General features: G+C 45.3%; 1 pseudogene; it reads right to left on the reverse strand.

Moving 5' to 3' along the window:
- Positions 1-6,947: 6,947 nt before the first annotated feature.
- On the reverse strand, positions 6,948-8,191 carry LOC140218536 (uncharacterized; annotated as a pseudogene).
- Between the last annotated feature and the right edge of the window lie 3,978 nt (positions 8,192-12,169).

The raw sequence follows: 12,169 nt of genomic DNA on the forward strand, positions 1-12,169 counted from the left end.
TTTTGTGACAGCGCGTATCGCGACAAGACATCGGCATTCTTATGTTGCTTGCCGGACATACACGTGACCGTGTATTCATGTTCCTGTAAGCGCAGTACCAACGGCCTCGTCATTCAGAAAAGGTTTTCAGGGACGACAACGAACAGAGGCATTCGGCGACAATGGGTCGGCCGCAGTTGTGAAATGGTGGCCGTAGAGATAGGGTCGAAATTTTTGTATTGCCCACATGATGGCGACGCATTCCTGTATTGTATGCACCGCAAGATCACTGGTTGCAATCTTAGTGCAATGTTGCGTTGCTCTAAAGATTTGTTCATAAGCGCACTGTAAAGCGCAATTCTGAGTGGGAAAATTTGATGTGAAATAACCCCTTTTACTACGAAATGAAAGAGATGATTATGGTCTACGCCTGTCTGTTCATCCATTCCAGCTTTCAGTAATCGTGATGTCCTCTTGTTTTGCGGTAAATCGTGTCGACGATATCGCAAGCAGTATTTATTGTTTATTTATTGGGAGTTTATATGTACAGGCAGCTCACAAGAGACCATCGCAATGTGTCGCTTGAGTCAGAGCTTGCAGAAGAGCTGGAAAAGAAACGTAAATAAAATTAAATTTTTACTGAATGAATAATTAGACGCATGCAATAACTTCGCATTTCTAGATGGGATGTATTGAAAAAAATAACAGTGATGTCCTGCAATGCTTATGATTCATAAGTGAACATGCTACACAGTAGTACAGTAAGCTGAAATAGTTAGCGAGCCACTGAAACAAGCGTTATGAAATTAAATAAAAATGTTTAATATGTTTTATTCAGAATAAAAACTAGTGGTTGAAGAATAGAAGTAATAGAAGAATAAATGCACAAAGCAGCCTGCACACGTCAAACTGATTTACTTACAAACTTCCCCCCTGCCATCAAAGTAAATACAGCGATGAAGTTCAGGTATAAGCATAATCCCAACAGATCGGGACGCCATTCCGGTCGCGGTGGTTGTATTTCAGTGAAGGTGAAATGCACAAATATCCGTGTATCATGCATTGGGAGCAGACTCAAGGACGCCACCTAGGAAAAAGTAATCTGGAGCCCCCCCCCCCCCCCCCCCAAAAGCGTGCCTCATAATCATATCCTAATAATCACATACTAAAATGGTGAAATTTTGGAAAGTGTAAATAGAGTATGCTAAGCCGAAATGCTAATATGCAATATTCTGCTAGCAGTTACATTGCACAAAATTTCGTAAGTTTACGAGCAATAAATTTTCAGGTGGGTTGAGCAAAAATCTACGAAGTCGAAGAATGTCATCATTTTGTTTATATGATGCATTTCGCCTTACTTTATCTCTAATTAAAATTATAAGTGCAGTGTGCGTTCATGGTGATGATTACAGCTAAAAAATGGCACGACTCATTGAAGTAGGATGTTCATCGTTATTGTCTCAAAATACCCCATAAGTTTGCCTTGTGATTGTTAACTGTGCGGATAGTTTTCAACATTTCTAACATCACGGACTCCTCAGCCAGTGCACTGCACATACTGAGACGCGTTTCAAAAGTTTACATCTGAAAATCATGTGTAGGAAGATTGCATCCTGATTTTGCTACTGTTATTGCATTCTGTTTCCTATAAATGAAGTTGTGGTCACTGGTCAAGTAAAAAAAAATTACAGACGGTTGAGAGCCAAAAACAAGTATCGTAATTACGTTATGGCATGCAAGATTGTGGGTTTCCCTCCTTCGTTAGTTGCTGACTGATGACATGTTTTTAAACAAGGTTACTCTCGTTATGTTGCGTGAGGTGGAAGTGCTGAAGTTCAATTCTTTGCGCAGCATGGCTGTTCCGGGTTCAACAGGCTTGGGAAAAAATAACAAGCTTATGATACCTTCTTGGCTTGAACGGGCTCTTTTAGCTTTAGGGCCCCAAGCATTCTTGTGACTATCTGCTGGAGTGGCTCCTTAGCGTAGCGTGGAGTTGGCATACAGCTGTACGTTCTGGAAGACATGAGCAATAACCTGCTATAGTTACCACCCTGTGAAACATACACCGTCTTCTAAGTATGCCATTGTCTGTTAGCATTTTAGAACTTTTGCTCTCAGTATTATCTTGCCGGCTTGTCAAATTATCTGACGCTACTGCTGTCTTCAAGTGCAGAGTTTTCGGGATGACGCTGTTTGCTTCGCAAGAATTAAGGGGAAGGAAATGTGGCAAATGGCACAATTTCGGGCGTGAGTGAGACGAACCAGACAGCCTTAGCTAGCAAGCAAGCATAAATATACCCGTCAAAAATAACGTGTACAGCTAGCTTGAGCGCTGAACACGGCGCTTGGTGAAAGCATTTTTATTAGATTTTCTACTTTATCAAATCCTTAAAAATTAAAGCTCGATAAAGAGTAGGAGCTTTGTTCAACAATTTACGGCTCAACAAGTGGGAAAAGCAACTACCTGAATGCGGTCAGAGGAAATGGAATGAGCGAATATGCATCCGAATTACGCCTCATCCTAAACATTATCAGGCTAGGGGGCTATGACATTCGAGGTCCTCCTGTGCGCAGCTCTACGATTACAATTGTTCGTCACAGCCATAAAAAGGTGCTGACGTAAGGCAGTTGTGCACACGAAGTTTGAAAACGTGATGAAGAGCAGAGATCAGGCCCTCTGTCGCGGTCTAAACGCGTCGAGATTGGTTTTTAACTACGATCTTAATTCATGGCTGTAACCCGGCCCAATTGCTCGGTTCTATCTACCGCGCAGAGTGTGAATAGCAGTTCACACGTCAGACATTACGTGCAATAACAATAAACGAATTTTGATCGAATGTTTCAGGATGGAGATGGCGATCGAAGATGCCCGTGTAGCTACAGTCGATTCTGATCGAGCACAATACACCGAGGAGATCGCAAATTGAAAGTTCCCGTTTGATAACGGTACTGGACAGTTTAGGTAGGGCGCGTCGAAAAGCTACTTTGCTGGGTATGAACGAAGAGACACCACACACTGTTAGCAGTAGGACAGATGACAATGTACTTACCTTTGACAAGGAAGTGTGGAACACGCTCAATATTCAGCCATCGTCACGGAAACTGCCACTCACGCATCAACAGAAGGTTCCAGACAACACCTGGCTCTCCTTGTATGGCACGCGAGGGATTGTTGCTGTTAACTTCAAGACACGTCAGTGATGCGTATTGCTGCCTGTCACAATGGCTTCATACAATTGCAGTAAACAAAATCACATCTTCTGAGATAAGCTACTATTGCCCAGAGAAAACCGGCGCTGCTGCCTATGATAATGATTTAGTAGCATGCCCTTTGGAAGCGGTTGGCGAAATATGGTCGCCTGCCTTGTTTGAGGTAATCAGGTATGCCATACGTGATTTTAGAGCAAAGCCTCTTTTGCCCTGTACTTAGACTTTTCGGCTGGTGCTACTGCTCCCGTTGATTTCTTCCACACTACCTCGGCAGGTGGTTCAGAGCGTCCATATTATTGGCAGGAGCATAACAGACACAACAGGCTGTGTGAGAAACTCGTTTTTACCATGAAATGCTTTTAGCCCCTGCTGTCGGCCACCTTCAATTGACGTTGAGCCAAAAGCGAGAGCCATTATTAGGGTACCCAAACAAAGCATCTGCGCAAGTTGCGAGAGCAAGCGAGATCATACAGGCAAATAGTCAAGACCGCACTACATATGCTAGTTACTTCCCAGACAAGTTACCAAAAATATTGCTTCCGAGTTCTTCCAAACGTTTGTTCACGATATCGCTCAATCTGTAATTTCTAGTACACTGAAATTTTATTTGCCGTCTACAATAGCGACGTTCAAAAGGCATATGCAGGGCACCATACACATAGCTGTCATCTTTGGGCCCTGAGACAGAGTTGCCTACGCTCTCTTCAATGCCAGCAATGCGTCATGTCAGCAGCATGTCCGGTGTGCCGGCAGCGCAGGTAGCACGCGGTAGCGTCCATGCGGTAGCATCTAGGGACCCTACATGCAAGCTGTGCATGTAGCCTCTTTAGTAGCGCCCACCGCACAGCAGATGGCTATTTGACCAAGACGAGACTCGCAATGAGGCTTTGTCTGTGGCTGGATACTATTGCGTGCATACCCACCTCTGCAGGATTATGGCGTAGTTCGGTGTGATGGGGTGTGCAGTTTCGAACATGCACTGCACCCATCTTAAGATTGTGGCTAGTATTATCTCCAATTATTCTGCTTTGCCGGTAACTATTCCATCCTTACTACTACTCTCGATTGCGTGAGAGCCCGCATTTTTTCACATCTGCAGTGCGTCGCAGTAGTGCCTTTTAGAGCTCCCGGAGCTTCTTTGAGCTTCGCTACAGTAACCCCTTGAGAGCTATCTTACACGCGACCCCCACCAGAACCTCCCAGAAACTTCAGCGCTTACCACTGAACTACCGTGAAATATTCCAGAGGCGAGCAAGACTGAATGGTCGACAGGAGGCAGAGAAAGGATCAGCTGTGGCTTCGCTCGGCTAACCCTGGATATGCAAAGCAAAAGCCTTATTTAGCCTGGTTAAGTCTTGGTTTCAATTTGTTAACCTTTGATTTAGCTGTATTATTATACTTAGCTATACAGTCATCGTTATGCGAAGTATGAGAGCTGCGCCTAAGTATGTGGCATCGTTCGACGGTGCGACGCTGTTGTGCCACAGGGAAAATGCAAGTGCTAGACATGCAGAGAGACGCTGCGAGCATGCGCACCGTCACCATCGGAGCACGAACAGTCAGGGCGGGAACACCGTCGGTACATCAATCTCAAAGTTACGAGGCATGTTGCAATCTGGACCCTCTCCAGTGAAGCATCTCGCCGGGCGATATTTGCATGGTGGTCAGACTCCGCTTGGTAACGACGGCTCAAAGCCTCGCGTTGCCGCGCAACACACAGAGGAGACGATCCGGCCTCGCTCTCATCCATTGCCACGCTCGCCCTGACTAAGCAAGTGCGGCTATCCTCTTATCCAGGCGCGCCGCGAGTCACGTGGTCAGGCGTCGTCTCAGCTGCGGAAAGCGCGTGCGCGAAGCCGGCGTCGGCAGCTACTGCACGCGGTGGCGTCGGGGCTCGGCGCGGCTACGGCGGAGGTGCGGTCAAGTGAAAGTCAAATACGCCGCGAGGACAAAGCTCGGCTTGACGAAGTTAGTATAGCTTTCGCTTTAAAAATTTGGATAACCCTTAAGCTACGCGTTTAATAGTGGAACACGATATTCTTGCGCTATCCGATTCCAGCTTGAGCCTCCAAATTTCCTCATGTCGTGACCCCATCTAACCTTCATCCGTCCTCGAATGGGCTTCTCTTCCCTTCGCGTACATCCTGTAACTCTGGTCCACTGGTTACCTGCCGTACGCTTTGCATGGCCTGCCCAGCTCCATTTCGTTTTACAGCGCAGATGTATATAGCTAGGATACCGGAATTCGTGGCGTAACATCGACAGAAAACAATGATGGGCCGATCGCGGCAGCCGTGGTAGGCAGAGCAATGGCTCATACCTTCGACAGGCAGAGGGGACAAGCAGTGACTTAGCGCAAGCAAAAGAGTTTTTTGCGTGTGTTTGCGCGCAACAGAAATATGTTTTCTCGTATATTCAAGTTACTATCCGACGCCAAGTCTGTAGGTTGTGTGTAAGTCGTAGTTTACGTATTTCTTGACGCATTTTATTTTCAAAAATTAAATTAGTTAAATACCACCTCAGCGTCACGCGAAGGAGCCGGCATTGTGGTGGTTCGGGATTATTTTTTCTGACGGAAAATGAAGCGAACACCAGATTTTCTGCGACCCGGGCCTTTCACCTGGTCGACTTAATATTAGACCCCACGCATCCACGCAACGAGTGAATAACACCCTTGGCGTTCTCCGCTCTCAGCCTGCATTCATGAGGGAGGGCGAGAGAGGAAAAGCGACGTAAAAAGGAAAAAAAAACGTACTACTGCACACGACATGTGCGGCGGAGACACTTCGTAAATTCAGAATTCCGGTAAAGCATGGTACGGTTATGATTTTTCTAGAAAAGGAATACAATAGAAATTTTTTCCGCGGATCGACAAATTACACAAGGCGTGCAAGCGCAATGCTGCATTTAGGACAATTAAAGAATGGAAGCACCCACCCATCAAATGAACAATTCTATGCACACCGTGGTAGCTTTGCGGCTATGACATTACCCCATCCAGGTCGCGGGTTTAATCCCAACAGTGGTAGCTGCATGTTGACGGAAGGAAATAAAAACAGGCCATGCACTTAAATTGAGGTGCACGTTAAAGCCGTCTTCTACGGCTTGCCTTATAATGCAATTCTGGTTTTGGCACGTACAGCCGCATAATTACAGTTTAGCACTTCTGCCACGATGCAGTGTACCGATTATGGTAATTACAACGCTAAAATTCTCAGATGTTATCAATAACGGCGCGCAATGACACCTAAAGCAAACACGTCTCGCTTTGTGTTGTGTGCACTACGCAAACAAACCACAGTAATACACACAAGATAACGTTTCGCACGCACTAAGCACTCCAGTGTTGCACAAAACGCCGAATAAATGAAATATTCGCCGTCAGCACCACCCCTAATCACCGAAAAAAAAGCTAACAGTGCAGAAAACTTCGCTAACAATGACTGCCACAATGTCTGGGATCGGCATGATTTTTCATTGTAGCTATATAGGGGAGAGTTGAGATGAAAGGGACACTTTTCACAAATGTATTTTTAGTTTTCTTTATTTTGAACGCAACCAGATCTTCGATGGATAATAGTACAATGGAAACATGCTGCACACATTCTGAGGAGCACTGGTTCCTACCAATTCTGGCGCAGCTTTAAAAAAATAGTTTCTAACAGCTAAAATCTGGCCCATTCCACCCCTCCCCTTGGCTGGAGTGGGACATAGTTTGGGAGGAATGGGACATTTGCAATGCACTGGTTCCAACGTCTTCAGTGAACATCGTAAGCCGATAGGTCCACATCAAACTTTATGCAAGATTGCATGATTCCCCCGATAGTTTTTGGAGCTGGCAGCTTCATCACGATGTCCACGACTGGTACAGTCCCTATACGTTTATGTGGAGGAAAGTAAAATTTTGAGCTCTTTTTCTTTCGTAGAAAGTAGACAAACACGCGAATGTTGTCATTGCTCTCGAATTTACCTGTGTAATAGACGTCAGATTTTCTTTCACTACACGTGACAAATACAAGGTCACGCTTTGCCGCTCCAACAGCTTCATTCGGCCAATCGGCCTTAGAAATGTCCTGCCTCTCATTATTGAAATCTGACATGTAACTGTCAGAATCATCGAATGCAACGGCAACAGTCTCTTGTTCACTTGAAGAACTGAAATCCTTCGGAAGTCACCGTTTCTTTTTTGAACGGTAATGGCGGCAGTTTGGACTGCCGCCACTACCTGTCGTGAAAACCTTTCTGCCGCTTCTTGTTCAAACACATGTTTCTCTGGTGTATACTTAAGGACTTTTGCCCTACCTTTCTTTATTCCTTTTTGGCCTTTCTTACGGAGTGCAGCCTTAGGGCAGGGCCTGAGATCGCATGGAATTATTCAGCTTGGCGATGTCCTTGACATCGAGGCTGCTTTATCGACAGTAGGCGTTAAGGCATGTATAGGGATGCTTCGAGCTCCGTCGGTGTTTGCTTGAGAGTTCCAAACAATTGCCAGAAGGCTTAAGCTGTTTGTTTCACTGATGACAGCTGCTGTCTGCCGGGACACCTGTCCACTTGGGGATATTACATGTCAGTCAGTTACTGATGACATGAAGTAGTCATCCGAAGTGAACGGTTCCCTATTGAAAGGTCAAATGCCCGTTTTCTGAAAGACCGAAATTATGTTCTTTTGTTTCACCTTTATTACGTAGGCGGATCCCACTAGTTCTCCAACATTGTAGCTAAGAATGACCTTCCCTGGGTTATTTATGAGCCAACCTTTGCAAGCAGCGGTGCATCGAGATTTCAATGCTCCATACACGGACACATCAAGTGGCTGCAGGTGGTGGCTACAGTGTGGGGAGAAGGTCAGCAGAATTGCGCCGCTCTCCTTGGCTTTGTTGATGGTGCTCATGCTGACAAGGCTTTCATTATTGTCAAGAATTAGAAGAACGGATGCTTCCTTCGACCACTTTGCATGCCTCACAATGTGTTCAAATGTCAGTGAAAACAGTTCGCCGGACATCCACCCCGATCTTTTTGCCAAACCAAGAGTTCCGGCTTTCTTTTGTATACTTTATACTTTCTTTTGTATACCATTGGCGTCTTCCTGAATATTGAAAAGGATCAATATTTTGCAAATGTAAAAGGAGTAAATGTAAAAATGTACAAAACATGCTTAACTTCATTGCATGCACTTAACAGCCCTCCTGCTGCAGTCTACTATTCACGCGCTTATGCCGGACTGCTCACAAATGTGCAGAATAATCAAAGCTTTTTAGTGGAGCGACATCGCATTTTATAATGGCCCTTTCGTTTAAGGTGTCAAATTGATTTTTCATGTAGTCAGCCTGTCTCTTGTTTACTATAATTTTCCTGGCACCGAATATTTATAAGCCTAATATATGAAATAAGCATAGGTGACAGCTTTCGGAGAAAATGTGGCTCAACCATGAAGTTCATTCGCTAGACACAGCACCAGCCTTACTGTGGGGAGGAATAGGACAGTGTCCCATTCCATCCTCAACTCTACTGTCCAATCCCTCCCAAGCTACGTTGCCCAAAGCAAAAAAAAAGCACTGAACTGCAAAAGTTTCTTTGCTTATGGTAATTATGTTATTGCTTGAAGTACGAGGATGATGTCTGTTTTCGGAGACAAATCGGTATAAGCCTCCGCAGAATGGTAAAAATTGGAGAGATGTGCAATTGAGACATCAGATACTTACTTTTGACACGTGATAAAGGAGATTTCTAGTCACAGAAAAAAATCTATCCGCTGAAGACGTCCACCATTACAGCCAGGCTCTCGGTATGCGAACGCCATATCGTGAGTAGTCTGTGAACGTGTTTGAACTAACTTTAGGAGAGATACACAAGTTGTGCCATTCATTGAATTGTCACAAACCTCCCGACTCTCCCCTACAGGGTCTTCAAGGAAGATTTTGAGCAACTTTAAATAATAGGCTTTCGGAGGTAACATTGTTGTTCTCGTGCGAAAAGATCAGGGGCCGTGGCGGGCGCTATCAAGAGGGCTGCAAGTGCTATTTAGGAAAACATTTACCTAGAATTTGTGAAGTAAATTTTTATTTATCTAGTTAGGTATTTGATTGTGATGAGGAAATTTTGCTAGATCAGGAGTCCATCTGGTATCGATTGTTACTTTTGCGGAATTGGAATTGCGCGCAGAACTACAGCGCTCGGGAACCTCAGCTCTCCAGACGCGCGCAACGGGCTCCGTGCTGCAGCTGAGCGCCGCAAAGCCACGTCCACACGCTGGTATCACTCGAAGCATTGCACCTCACACACAGCCCGCTCTTCTTCTATTGCCCGAACGGAAAGTGGTGCCTTGTGGCCGTCATTTGTATGCGGCGTTCACGACGCACGCGCAAATAAAAAGTAAATAAATAAACCACTTTCGCATCACCGGAGCGGTACATCGTCAAATAAGACGTTACCATATCCTGAATGAATATTTTGAGATCGACGTCTTTGCCTACGTCAACTGGAAGCCCTAAGCGACCGTAAGAGAAATCGCTGGTGCATGTCAAGGCAATGTTGCTTCAGTATGAAGTGTGTGGTCGAAACACCAGTTTTACTTGTATCATCTGTCTCTACGTCGGATACACACATAGAGAGACTTCCAGCGGAGGCTCGACTTCTGCAACTGGTGCCTTATCCAGTGTGGCCTAGATGAAAATTTTCTGAACAATGTGCTTTGGACAAAAAAGGCGCAGTTCGGCAGAGATGCGCGGGTCAACTTACACAACGTGCATTTCTGGTCAGTAGGAAACCCGCGCTGGCTGCGAGAGCACAGGCACCAATGGCAATGATCTGTAAAACTGTTGTGCATTCTTTCGCGACCGTATCGCTGGCCACACTTTTTGACTGGAAGCATGACAGGAAAGCACTACACAAATTGCATTCTAAAAGACGTGGTTGCGGACTTCGCATCCGAATTTCCACGCAGAATTGTGCGTTCGACGTCGTACCAACACGACGGAGCGCCACGACATTAGTCGTTTCCTGTGCGTTTCCTTGATGTGAAATTTCGTTAGCAGTCTATCGGGCGCGGCGGGCGCATTCCAGGGCCACTGAGGTCGCCAGATGTGACACCATTGGACTTCTTTTTTTGGGGGCATATAAAAAGTGAAGTGTACCAAACACCTCCAACAAGCCTTCAGAAGCTCAAGGCCAGAATCGTCATAGCGCTGGCCAACGTCCCAGTGGACATGATTATGCTTTCTATACGTTCAGTGAAAGATTGCGCGCAGCTATGTATTGGTATGCAAGGCCAACATTGTGAGCATTTGCTGTGAGCTTCTCAGCGTCCTTCCAGAAATAAAGTAGTTTCAAGACTGTGACCGCAGTGTATGTTCATTTGCGTTTTGCGAAATTGGTACCTAAATTCTGGAGCGCAAAAGCAAGGAAATCTTTGTGGTATCACAAAGCAAACCGCTTAGCATAGGGCAGTGCATTCGCGGGGTCGCAGATCAAGGCCGCACGCAGCACTTGTCATGACACGTCATATTTGGGCGTGCGAGGCCCTTTCAGCGGATGAAAAACACGACACCACTTTCCGCTGTTGGGGGCGCAGAAAAAGAGTGGGAAGTATGTGACGTGCACTGCTATCACATATGAGCGCGTGGGCGTGGCTTTGCGGCGCTCAGCTGCCACACGGAGTCCGTTGCGCGTGTCTGAAGAGCTGAGGTTCTGAGCGCTGTACCTCTGCGCGCAATTACAACTTTGGAAATCTAAGAATCGATACCGGATGAACTCGAGATCCATTAAAATTTCCACATTACAATCAAACACCTAACCATTTAAAAAAAAGGTAATTAACAAGCTCTAGTTAATTATTCCCCTGAATAGCACTTGCAAACCAATTTACACCGCCCGCGATGGCCCTGTTCCCTTTGCGCAAGAACTATTTTACCGCCGAAAGCCTAATATTTAAAATCACCTAAGATCTTCCTTGAAACACCCTGTAGTACATATCTCCTTAACCTTAACAGAGCACGAGTGGCTCATCTGTTCTGTGGTAGCATACCTGGACTTGCTTGCACAGTATAGTAAACTATTGATAAAGTCGCACAGAAACTTCGAGTAGCCAGTGAGAATCCATGCTAGATGTAGAGCACTACAGCAGATGAGATATAAGTAAAAGAAAATACATGCTCTTCCTGAGTGCAGCTCGCTTAGTGTTTTTGTGCATTGGTTCTGTTTTTCTCACAAAAACCTTGCATGAATTGAATAATCGTATAGTGTTTGTCATATCGACAAGACGACACGATTTCTGTGTATGCTTTGCACAGCGTGCGCGTGTTCGTGATTTTTATGCAGCCGGTATCATATGCTTCTGTCTGTGCATTAGAGATGTCTGCTTACGTTCTGGGGACGTAAAATTATGCATTATTACTACATTGTTAGCAACAACCAATCAGCTTTATGTTTAGGTCAGCGTTGAGACAACGATGTTATCTAGCTGTTCTTTAGACATTTATGGACAACGTTGCTTAAACATACAAATGGCAACATATATGCAACATTAATGTCCACTGGACAATGCTGCATGACAAAATCAGGCATTGTTTACGCAATGTTCTGGATTACGTGGCTTTGTATACACTACGATTTAAATACAGAGCCTTTGTATGCACTTCATAGTCATATACAAAGATATCGTCACTCGTACAGCTTCGGCACAGACACATTATCTGCCACCTCACTGACTTCATAAGCAACCCTGTGAACATTGTGGGACTGGGCTAGTTGGTATTCCATGCTGAAGTGACTAGCGCAGGAGAGAACACAGGACAAAAGGGCGACAAGGGCCAGCGCTAACTACCAACTGGTGTTTATTACAAAAAAGTATGTATATATATTCTCGCGCACTTGCTCATGAGTAATTTTAATGTTGCCAGTCAACATGGTTATCACAAATTACCAAGAGCTCACCAAGGCCGTGATAAGGCCTAAGGCGGCCCTCACTAACTGACCGTATGCA

Source organism: Dermacentor andersoni, chromosome 5, assembly GCF_023375885.2.
Source record: "Dermacentor andersoni chromosome 5, qqDerAnde1_hic_scaffold, whole genome shotgun sequence".
NCBI classification, from domain to species: domain Eukaryota; kingdom Metazoa; phylum Arthropoda; class Arachnida; order Ixodida; family Ixodidae; genus Dermacentor; species Dermacentor andersoni.